Consider the following 10128-nt stretch of genomic DNA (forward strand, 5'->3'; position numbering starts at 1 on the left):
ATTTAAATTTTTTTTTATCTCAGCTCCAGGTTAAATTTGAAGTTCTCTTGTCTTCAATATTTTTATTCATGAGAAATACAGTACAATTCCACAAACACACTATATACAAAGCCTTGTGTGTAGGATGAAGGGAGATACTAAGATAAGTAATACAGAACCTCTGCCCTTGAAGAGCTTACAATCTGCACACAAATATCAGCAAATGAGCAGTAACTGAAATATTGCTCTCTGGAAACTGTTGATTAAGAAAGGCAATTTTTCATTTCTTCATTCTTTGTTCCACTTCCTTGGGATAAATTCGATATTTAGAACTGATTACTCAACTTGACAGGAAAACCTATTGATTTATTACCAGGTCAAATTGTCAACTTTGAAGCCTGAGTCGAAAACTCTTATAATTGTATCCCTTGAAGGAAATGCAAAAGGCTTTGTGCTAATCAGCTCCACGAATCTGAATATTTAAAATGTTCAGGTGCTTGGATATTTATTTCACTTTGCCCATTTTCCCCAAGTAGATTTTCTGATTTATGGTATCCTTATAATTTTTTAATGAAACTTTCCCATAAATTCAATGAATAGATATATTATTAAATTTAATTATCCCCCTAAATTGCCTACAGTCTTTAAAAATTGCAGCAGCCTGAACAAAGAAAAATGAAATTAAATAGAAAGACTGTGAAAATGTTCATGTTCATACATAACCTGAGCAAAATTGAAAACAAAAAAATGGCTTTGGCCTGCTCTGTGGTTCCTTTCCCATACACATGATACCTATAAAAATAACAGTTGGGAGGGATCTCTAGATCAGATTATATCCAATCCAGAATGCCCTCTAAAAAGTCATTCATTCATTTATTTGTTCACTTGGTCAGTTTATAGGCATTTATTAAGTATTTACTATGTGCCATACAAAGAAAGGCAAAAACAGTACATTTCTGTGAGGCAAGACAATATGTACATACAAGATCTATCTGCTTGTCTATCTATCCTTTATCATCTATCTATCTTTCTATCATCTTTCTATCTACCATCTTTCTATCTTCCGTCTTTCTATCTATCATCTATCTATCCACCCATCCATCTATCTATCTATCTCTATCTATCTATCTATCTATCTATCTATCTATCTATCTATCTATCTATCTATCTATCATCTATCTATCTATCTATCTATCTATCTATCTATCTATCTATCTATCTATCTATCTATCATCTATCTATCTATCTATCTATCTATCTATCTATCTATCTATCTATCTATCTATCTATCTATCTATCTATCTTCCTCCCTATTGTGATTTCTTTCCTGGGAGGTTATCTCAGAGAGAAGGCATTAGCAGAGTGGGGGTAGGGAAGGGGCAGGGTTGAGGAAGGGGATCAAGAAAGTAGGATTTGAGCTGATGCATGGAGAAAGCCATGGAAGCCAAGAGTCCTTTATTCAACCACTCAATGTTAGCATCTACAGAATGCAATACAATGTGATAACCATTGGGATTGAAATATGAAAAAACTGGTATAATCCTCACCTTCAAGAAGCTTACAATTAAATAGTGACAATAGAATACGTCAAAAATGTGTTATGAAATATAAATAAAATAAAATAAATAAAAATAAAATAAAATAAATTCCTGGGGGAATCAGGGAAGGCTTCCTGGAGAAGGTGACACTCCTCCTCCACCTTAATCTTAAAGGAAGAAGATTTCAATAGGAATTCAACAGGAATAGAAGATTTCAACAGATATATGGAGTTGAGATAGGGTTAGATGATACTGGATATGGCTAGTACTATTTGACTGGCCATCGAAGATAAACATCTGTCTCCTTGGAGACCTGGATTCAGATCTTGCCTGATAAGCAACTCACTTGGCCTACTTGAGCCTGACTGTTCCTTCATGTATGTGGTGGGGACGAGTCCTCACTGATAGCCCCCTCCCCTAACAAATTCACAGTTCGGGATAAAAGGAAATCTATAAGAAGATATCTTTGTTTCATAAGATCATAAATTTAGAGCTGGAAAGGATATTAGAGGTCTCCTAGCCCAGCTCTCCCACTTTTTTTTTTTTGTGGGGCAATGAGGGTTAAGTGACTTGCCCAGGGTCACACAGCTAGTAAGTGTCAAGTGTCTGAGGCCAGATTTGAACTCAGGTACTCCTGAATCCAGGGCCGGTGCTTTATCCACTGGGCCACCTAGCTGCCCCAGCTCTCCCATTTTAAAGATAAGGAAACTGAATATCAGAGAGTTTAAGTGACTTGCAGTTAGTATGTACAAGAGCCAGGATTTGAATCCAGGTCTTCTGAGTCCAGGTCTGATGCTCTTTCCACTCATCGTAGCACATTACCTCTCTAAAGTGCTCTGCATACAGTTGGCACTTAATAAATGTCATGAATTTAATTGAACAAAATTGCTGACCATAATCACTTGAAAAAGTGAATATAGTTACCCCATGGGCCTAACTTACTCCCAAGGAGCAGAATCTGGCTCCACTTAGGAATGCTATTGTTAGCTCTTTTTTGGCCACTGGAGGAACTCTTGTTAATTTTGTTAGGAATGTTCTTGATGTTCAGTCATTGTGGACTCTCCATGACCCCATTTAGAATTTTCTTGGCAAAGATACCAGAGCCATTTGATATTTCCTTCTCCAGCTCATTTTTTAGATGAAATTGAGGCAAACTGGGTTAAGTGACTTGCCCAGGGTCACACAGCTAGTAAGTATCTGAGGCTGGATTTTAACTCAGGAAGATGAATCTTCAGAGCCAGCACCCTGTCCAGTGCATCACCTAGTTGCCCTTGAGAGGAGGAAAGCATAACAGTAAGAGCTCACATTGACACAGTATTTTATGGTCTTCAGGAAAGTAGAGTGAAGGTTGCTGCACATAGGTAGAGTCATAGAATTTTAGAGCTGGAAAAAACTTCATATGTGGTTTGTTGGCTCTCTCTTTCTCACACAGATGAGGCATCGAGATGCACAGAGGATGTGACTTGCCAAGAATACACAAGAGAAACACAAGGGCCAATGTTATATCCAAGCAGAAGACATCCATCAATAACACAAACATAAATGTTGGTTGTTACATTTCCAACTTCTGGAGCCTTGCAGGGTCAGAAATGGAAAGCAGCCAAGCAGGAAGCAGTTGACTGGTGAGGCAGGGACACTGGAGTAACTGAGGTAACACAAGCCTTCATCAGGTCTGAATGACCAAATGGGTGCCAGGCATTGGTGAGACAGGACTGGACATGGGACAGTCTTGTCCCTATGTGAAAACATAAGAAGGTGGAGTAGGCAAATTACAGTGAAAATGAGTTTATGAACTAGGTGGTTTGTGAGCATTTCAAAGGGAAAGAGGGACCGCTAAGAGCCCATGTGGGTTCAGCTAGAATGGATGATGCTGTACCAAGCAGAACCTTTTACATTTGAGCATCAGATGAGAGAATATGAAAAATGTCATGCAGATCTTTAACGTACTATCAAAATGCTATCTATTATTAGTAGTAGTTTTAAAAATTATTATTAGTTATTAAAATAGTCATTGTTTAGTTGTGCACCTGGTCTAGATAACTCACATTGTACCCCTTTTTTGAATAACCTTTAAATTCCTCAGGTAGAGGAACTGGATGGCCAGAGCACTGGATGAAGAGGTGGGAAACTTGAATTCATGTCTCCAGATACACCACTTACTTGCTGAATGACCTTAAAAAAAAAACCAAATAACCCAACTCTAAGAGGAGATATAGGTAAGCAGAGTTCTTAACTTGATTGTGGATTGATTGGGAGAATTCACTTAAAAGTAACTACCAGGACAGGTAGGTGGTGTAGTGGATAGAGCACCAGCCCTGGAGTCAGGAGTACCTGAGTTCAAATCCGGCCTCAGACACTTAACACTTACTAGCTGTGTGACCCTGGGCAAGTCACTTAACCCCAATTTCCTCACTAAAAATAATAATAATAACTCCCTAAGGAGTTAGGTGGTCTGACTCCTTAGGGAGTTAGTTGTGACCTAAGGGTTACTGGACTAAGAGGTGGCAAGGGAATAGGGAATGTACTAGTCCCTCCCTCTCCTACTCCCAATGATGAGCAGTGGAAATAAGGCTGTCTAGTCCTAGATTAACCCCTGGATTGATTACAAAATAAATCCATACAGACAGGGGAAAATTTCCTCCAAAAAGTTCCTCCTTGGCTGTGGGAATGACAAAAGTCATTTTAAATTAACCAAAGGGAAATTCAAACATTTGTTTAATTGAACAAATTAAGAAGGACACCATTGCTGTTTTAATGAGGTCCCAAGGGATTAGGGACAGAATCTAAACCTGCTTCAATGGGGAAAGAGGGGTCAGTAAGACTTCAGTAGTGTCAAAGAGGACTTTCCTGAGCAGCTACTGCCTAACTGCAAGCTTGGGCCTAGTGATGCCCCTAATTTTCAGTAACCCTCTTGGGTGTACCCCTGAAGTCGCACTGACCTTAAGGTTAGCTGACTCCTTCTACCCTTCTTCCACTCCTTTTGGTTTGGGCTGTGGTTCGTGCTTCATTTTGACCCTGAAAAAATGGATGACTCCAGACATTTTTCCAAAGTCTCCCAAGGAAATTGTAGTCCCACTACTTAAACTGAGCAAGGAAGAATACAGGTGGAAAACATTGGAAAACATTGGAAAACAAAGTCTATTTGTTCATCTTCCCCCGATTCTGGGTGTTTCTGATAGGACAAGAGAGAAACTAGTGTGTGGAAATTTATTTTGATTTGGGGACCCTACCTTTGGGCTGAGATTAGAAAGCCTTAGGCCCTCAGGGTCTCTTCTGTGTGGGAGGTGCTGGTGCCCCTCCCCCTCCTCTTCAGCTGAGCCAAAAAGCCCCATGGACTGTATGAGATGCCAGGTCAGACAGCTTGGGAGAAAAAAAAAAAACCCAGATCCCTCCACCTTGAGTGGATCTATCTGAGAGATCCCAGGCTTGTCCAGGCCAGGCTGTGGCGTAGCCTGTGCTGAGGCACGTGATGCTCAAGCACTCCCCCAGCCCCAGCTGCAGCCCTGCCTGGCAGATTAGCTTGGGGTCTGTGGGGGTGCAAAAAGCCCTGAGATTTGAGTGGAGAAAAGGAAAATATATATAGACCTAGGGGTTAGACTGGGCAGGGCTGACAAGAGGACTGGAGGCCGGCTGACAAGATTAGAGGGGCGGCAAAGGCAGCAGAGGGCAGACTGATGGAGCAGACAGACTGACAGACAGAACAGGAGGGAGCAGAGAGCACAGAAGCAGTCAGCACAGGGTACAGGTTAGAGAAAGTGAAGATTAAGAGAACAGAAGGGCACTGGTGCACTAGGAGAACGGAAGGAGAGGTCGGTGAGAGAGAAACACAGGGGTTCCGTGGTGGCAGTAAGGAAAGGAAAGTTAGAAGCAAGGAGATAGATAAAGTGAAAGGGGCTCTGAGTTAGAATAAAAGGACCTGAGGCAAGAGGCGGCAATGGCCCTTATTGTATTAAAAAAAGAAAAACAAAAAAGTTCCAGGCTCATTAGGTGGAAAGAGACCCAGTGGAAAGAGACGCATCGCAATGCATTCAGGTTGTACATTTTATTTCTCTGTATTCTTAATTTAAAATTGTATCTCATAAATAAACTCTGCTTTGATTATTTAGTTAAGAGGCTTCTTAATATTTTGCTTATCAATTTGGGAGCAGTGTGGTGGAATTTTATAAACGGCCCATATTAAATTATTAGCAGTCAGATAGCCAGTTAGTCAACAGTCCCAGATTAAGTACCCCATTCAGATTAGCCCCCCAAAATCAGGCCCAACTAGTCAAAATATTTCCACAAGTGGAACACTAGGAAGCAAGTTTGGATAAAGACCCACCAGTTGATGGAAACCTAGTAGACAGCTCATGAACAAGGGGTATCCTGAGTAGGAAACCTCAAATACCATTGACTTCCCCAGGATCAGCCCCAAACAAAAGGCCTTATTTATATAGATCCCTGTGGTCATCCCAGTCAATGACTATATAGTATATCAGGTTTATTTTATGAACCACGATAACCAATTATTGGACAGGCAGCTAGGGGCACAGTGGATTGAGTTCTAGACTCTTCTTTATGATTTCAAATCAGGCTTCAGACACTTACTAGTTGGGTGATACTGGGCAAGTCACTCAGCCCTGTTTGCTTCTTTGTTTGTAAAATGAGGCAGAGAAGGAAATGACAATCCACTCCAGTATCTCTGACAAAAAAAAACAAAAACACCAAATGGGGTCACAAAGAGTCAGACATGACAGAAAAACAACAAATTATTGGAGCTTCCTTATCATTTGTATAAATTAGGTCTCCTAGCCACCCAGATCATGGGGAAGGAGATAGATTGTAGTTTACTGAAATTAGGCAGCACACATTGCTGTTGTAGCTAGCAAATAGTATAAGCCAGTGGGGTTCTGCTCCATGGGGAGTCCTTTCCATGTGTGGCCACCTAGAGTTTCTCCAGGAAGTATACAAGAACTCCATTCTTAGACTCAACAGAAAACCTATGCCATCCTCTTTCATCCCAGAGTTTTTGAGCTGGGCCTGGAAAACTGAGGAGAGAGATACTCAACAAAAGAACTGCCTTAATCAAATATTGCAGTCCTGAGTGATTTACTAGAGCCAGATCAGAAAGAAGCAATTCCTTTTCCTTTTTTTTTTTTGGGGGGGGGGGGGGAGGGCAATGAGGGTTAAGTGATTTGCCCAAGGTCACACAGCTAGTGTTAAGTGTCTGAGGCCAGATTTGAACTCAGGTCGTCCTGAATCCAGGGCCAGTGCTTTATCCACTGTGTGACCTAGCTGCCCCAGTTCTTTCTCATAATAATGAGCTCCACTGTCCTCTTTTTGTTAAATGAATATAAAACTCTGAGGACCATCAACTCCACACATTTTTTGTGAGGACTGAGTGAGATATTTTACATAAAGAATGCTGAAGCCACAAAACAAGCTATAAATGTAATTTAAATCAATTTGTACCCTAAGAGTTTTACAGATTTAGGTATCTTTCCTTATTTAAAAAATAAGTCTCAAATATATCATTTCTATTTTGCGTCCTTTCCAAGAAAGAACAGCCAAAGACCCTTTAGAAAATCCTTGACTTCTCTTTCTCAGTCTCTCAGTCTTTGAATCATGCCAATTGGTATTTGTATAGACGGCTAAGCTTTGAACTATCTGTCTTAATCAAAACTCAATTTAAAATACACTTTGCTGATATTTAAATAGCACAAATTGCTGTGGTCCAGAAGTGTATCAAAAGGTCACACCAAGACATCTGGTGAATAGAAGAGACAGGGGAAAAAGTCAGATGAGAATAAAAGCCAAGAAAGGTAGCAAAGAGTTAGAGCAGACAGCATGAAGCGATTTGGGACCAAAGAATGAGGATCTCAGATGATGACAGCAGATCGAGGTCAGTAATTGCTCCTCTACTGGATAGTGGTAAACTGGACATACACGGCACAGGCCTAAACTGAGAGTTCTTGGGTTTTTTTTTTTTAGATTCAATCAATTTATTAAAAGAGATGATTGATTAGGCATCTGCAATGGTGACTTCCACTTCTACATCTGGTTCAATGCTGATAGAAGTGATCTGCTTCACAATTTCAGAAGGACAAATCAATAAGACGTCTGTGGATTCTCATCTGGAAGTGATCCCAAGTCTTAGAACCTTCACCGCAGGGAGTTTTTAGTTGTAATCCGAAGTGTCTTGGTGGGCATTCGAACAGGTCCCTTCAATTGTAAGTTCCTTTCCTTGGCTCCTCTAATCAGGTCAGCACACACCTTCTCAAGTGACTTCACGTTGTGGCTGGTGAGGGTGATCTGGATCCGGTGAATGGCCATTTTGGGCTCCACAAGCATCTGGCCGGTTTTCTTGAATGCCATGGCACTGGAGTGGCTTCCTGACTGACTTATTCCTCTGTGAGAGGGAACAGCAGTGAGTCAGAAGGAGGGGAGGCAGAAACTGCCGACTCCAAGTAGCTACGGCGACAGTATCTTCACCAAAGAGCTAAACTGAGAGTTCTTAAGCTTTTGTGTGTGTGTGTGTGTGTGTGTCATGGGACTTTGGTGGTCTGGTGAAACTTTCAGATATTTTTTGAATAATTTTTCATAATTTAATAAATAATATTTTTAAAATTTAATCTAAAAATGAATTGATTTAAAAAGAAATAATTACATGAAGTATAATTACAAATATATATATGGGGTATTTTTTAAATTTACAGACCCCAGATTAAAAATTCCTGCCCCAAACAAAAGACTTAATGTCAGGGAAATGTCCTCAACCAAAGGCTTTGTATTATAATGTAAAACATCCTTATATTCACCACCAGTAATTACAGCAACATAGAATCATATAAACATAGAATTATGGGGTAAACCTCATCAGGTTTAGAGCCTGGAAGGACCTTGGAGGTCAACTCGTTCAATGCCTCCATTGTACAGATGAGGAGATGAAATGATTTGCCCAATTAGAATTAACAGAGATAGAATAGGAACCTATATCCAACAGCTCTAAACTCAGTGTTCTTTTCATAATGCCATACTTAATTGGAACTCCAATCTTATTGACATGGGTATTCCCTTCAAGGAAGACTGAGACAAAGGGGCCAGATTTCAATTTTGGGCAAGGGAAATCTTGACAGGGCGAGCTATCCTAAAGTGGAATAGGTCATCTAAGGTCACAGCATTATTGAGTGTATGAAATGGAACTGGAACTAGTGAGGTTACCCTCCCCTAAAGTGGGGGGGGTGCATTCAGCCAAGGTGAATGACCTGTTTTGGGGCTTGTTGGAGAGAGAATTCTATTTCTAGAACAGGTTGGACCACACTGCCTCTGAAGTCCTTTCCAACACTGAGATTCCATGACTTATGGTCGCGTGATTTTACAAGAATTGCGTCACCTCTCTGAGTTTTAGATTTCTCAAAGGGATCATGATAATACTTCCCCTACCTTCCTTACTGGATCACAATATGAGAAGAAATTTGTAAAGCAAAAATGACTTATAAATAAAAATGGTATCATTATTGATGATGGTACTTGTTAACTCAATACATTCTTGTCAAGCCTCTCCAGTCAGTCCTTTTCTGGCCTTGCCCCTCCTCATCCATACTCCTCTTTCTGGCCTCTGTGATGTTTACCACCACTAGCCTCAGCCCTTTCCCAATCTCAAGTGCCTTTGCTTTAGATACAATGGATCCATTCTTTGTACTAGTTGTCACTTCTCTGTATTTGATACCCACAGTGCCATGTAGTGGATTGAATGTTAGACTAACTCAAGAAAATTTGAGTTCAAACCCAACTTCATATACTTAATAACAATGTGACCTTGGGCTTTTTTGAACCTCAGTTTCCTCATCTGTAAAATGGGGGGAGGGGTGCACTTGATGATCTCTGAGTTCCCTTTTAGTCCTAATTCTATGATCTTTTAACTTCTTCTATGGAGCTCCCTTTGAGGTGTACCTGTGCCCATTGTGAATCAAACATAGACATGTGAAGGTCAGAGATGGAGACTCCTCCCATCAGATAGATAACAACAATCTATGACTTGGTATGGTGATGTCCAACTTAAAGGGGCTTTTAAAATGTGCATAAAGATCCCTTCAAGCTTCATATTGACTTAGAAAACTACACATAACTATGTAATTTTTCTTTTAATTAATACACCAAATCATTACAATCAGAAAGTACATTTTAATCTGGATCGTTCTCCTCTCAAAGTGGGGTGGGGCATGACATTTCTGATGTGTTCAACATATATAGCACTTGTCTTAGAGAATTGTCTGTGCTTGCTTCAGCAGCACATGTACTAAAATTGGAACAATGCAAATAACATTAGCATGGCCCCTGTGGAAGGATGACGCACAAATTCATGACGAGATGTGTCTGAGGCTCAGAAAGACAAAGGAGGGGCAGCTAGGTGGCACAGTGGATAGAGCACTGGCCCTGGAGTCAGGAGGACCTGAGTTCAAATCCGACCTTAGACACTGAACACTTACTAGCTGTGTGACCCTGGACAAGTCACTTAACCCCAGTTGCCTCACTAAAAAAAAAAAAAAAAAAAAAAAAAAAGATGAAGGAACTAGTCCATTACACACAGCTAGTAAGTGTCAGAGAAAGGACCTGAACCAAGGTGCTAGTA

At 40.4% G+C, this 10128-nt stretch overlaps 1 non-coding gene and 1 pseudogene across 1 annotated transcript; one reads left to right on the forward strand and one right to left on the reverse strand.

The window, feature by feature from the left end:
* Positions 1–7518: 7518 nt before the first annotated feature.
* Positions 7519–7871, reverse strand: LOC122732343 (annotated as a pseudogene).
* Positions 7872–9771: 1900 nt separating this feature from the next.
* LOC122733117 lies at positions 9772–9874 on the forward strand. Its single transcript, XR_006353717.1, has one exon. It is a non-coding gene; the product is annotated as a U6 spliceosomal RNA (small nuclear RNA).
* The last annotated feature ends 254 nt before the right edge of the window (positions 9875–10128 follow it).

This window comes from Dromiciops gliroides, chromosome 6 (assembly GCF_019393635.1).
Source record: "Dromiciops gliroides isolate mDroGli1 chromosome 6, mDroGli1.pri, whole genome shotgun sequence".
Taxonomy (NCBI): Eukaryota; Metazoa; Chordata; class Mammalia; order Microbiotheria; family Microbiotheriidae; genus Dromiciops; species Dromiciops gliroides.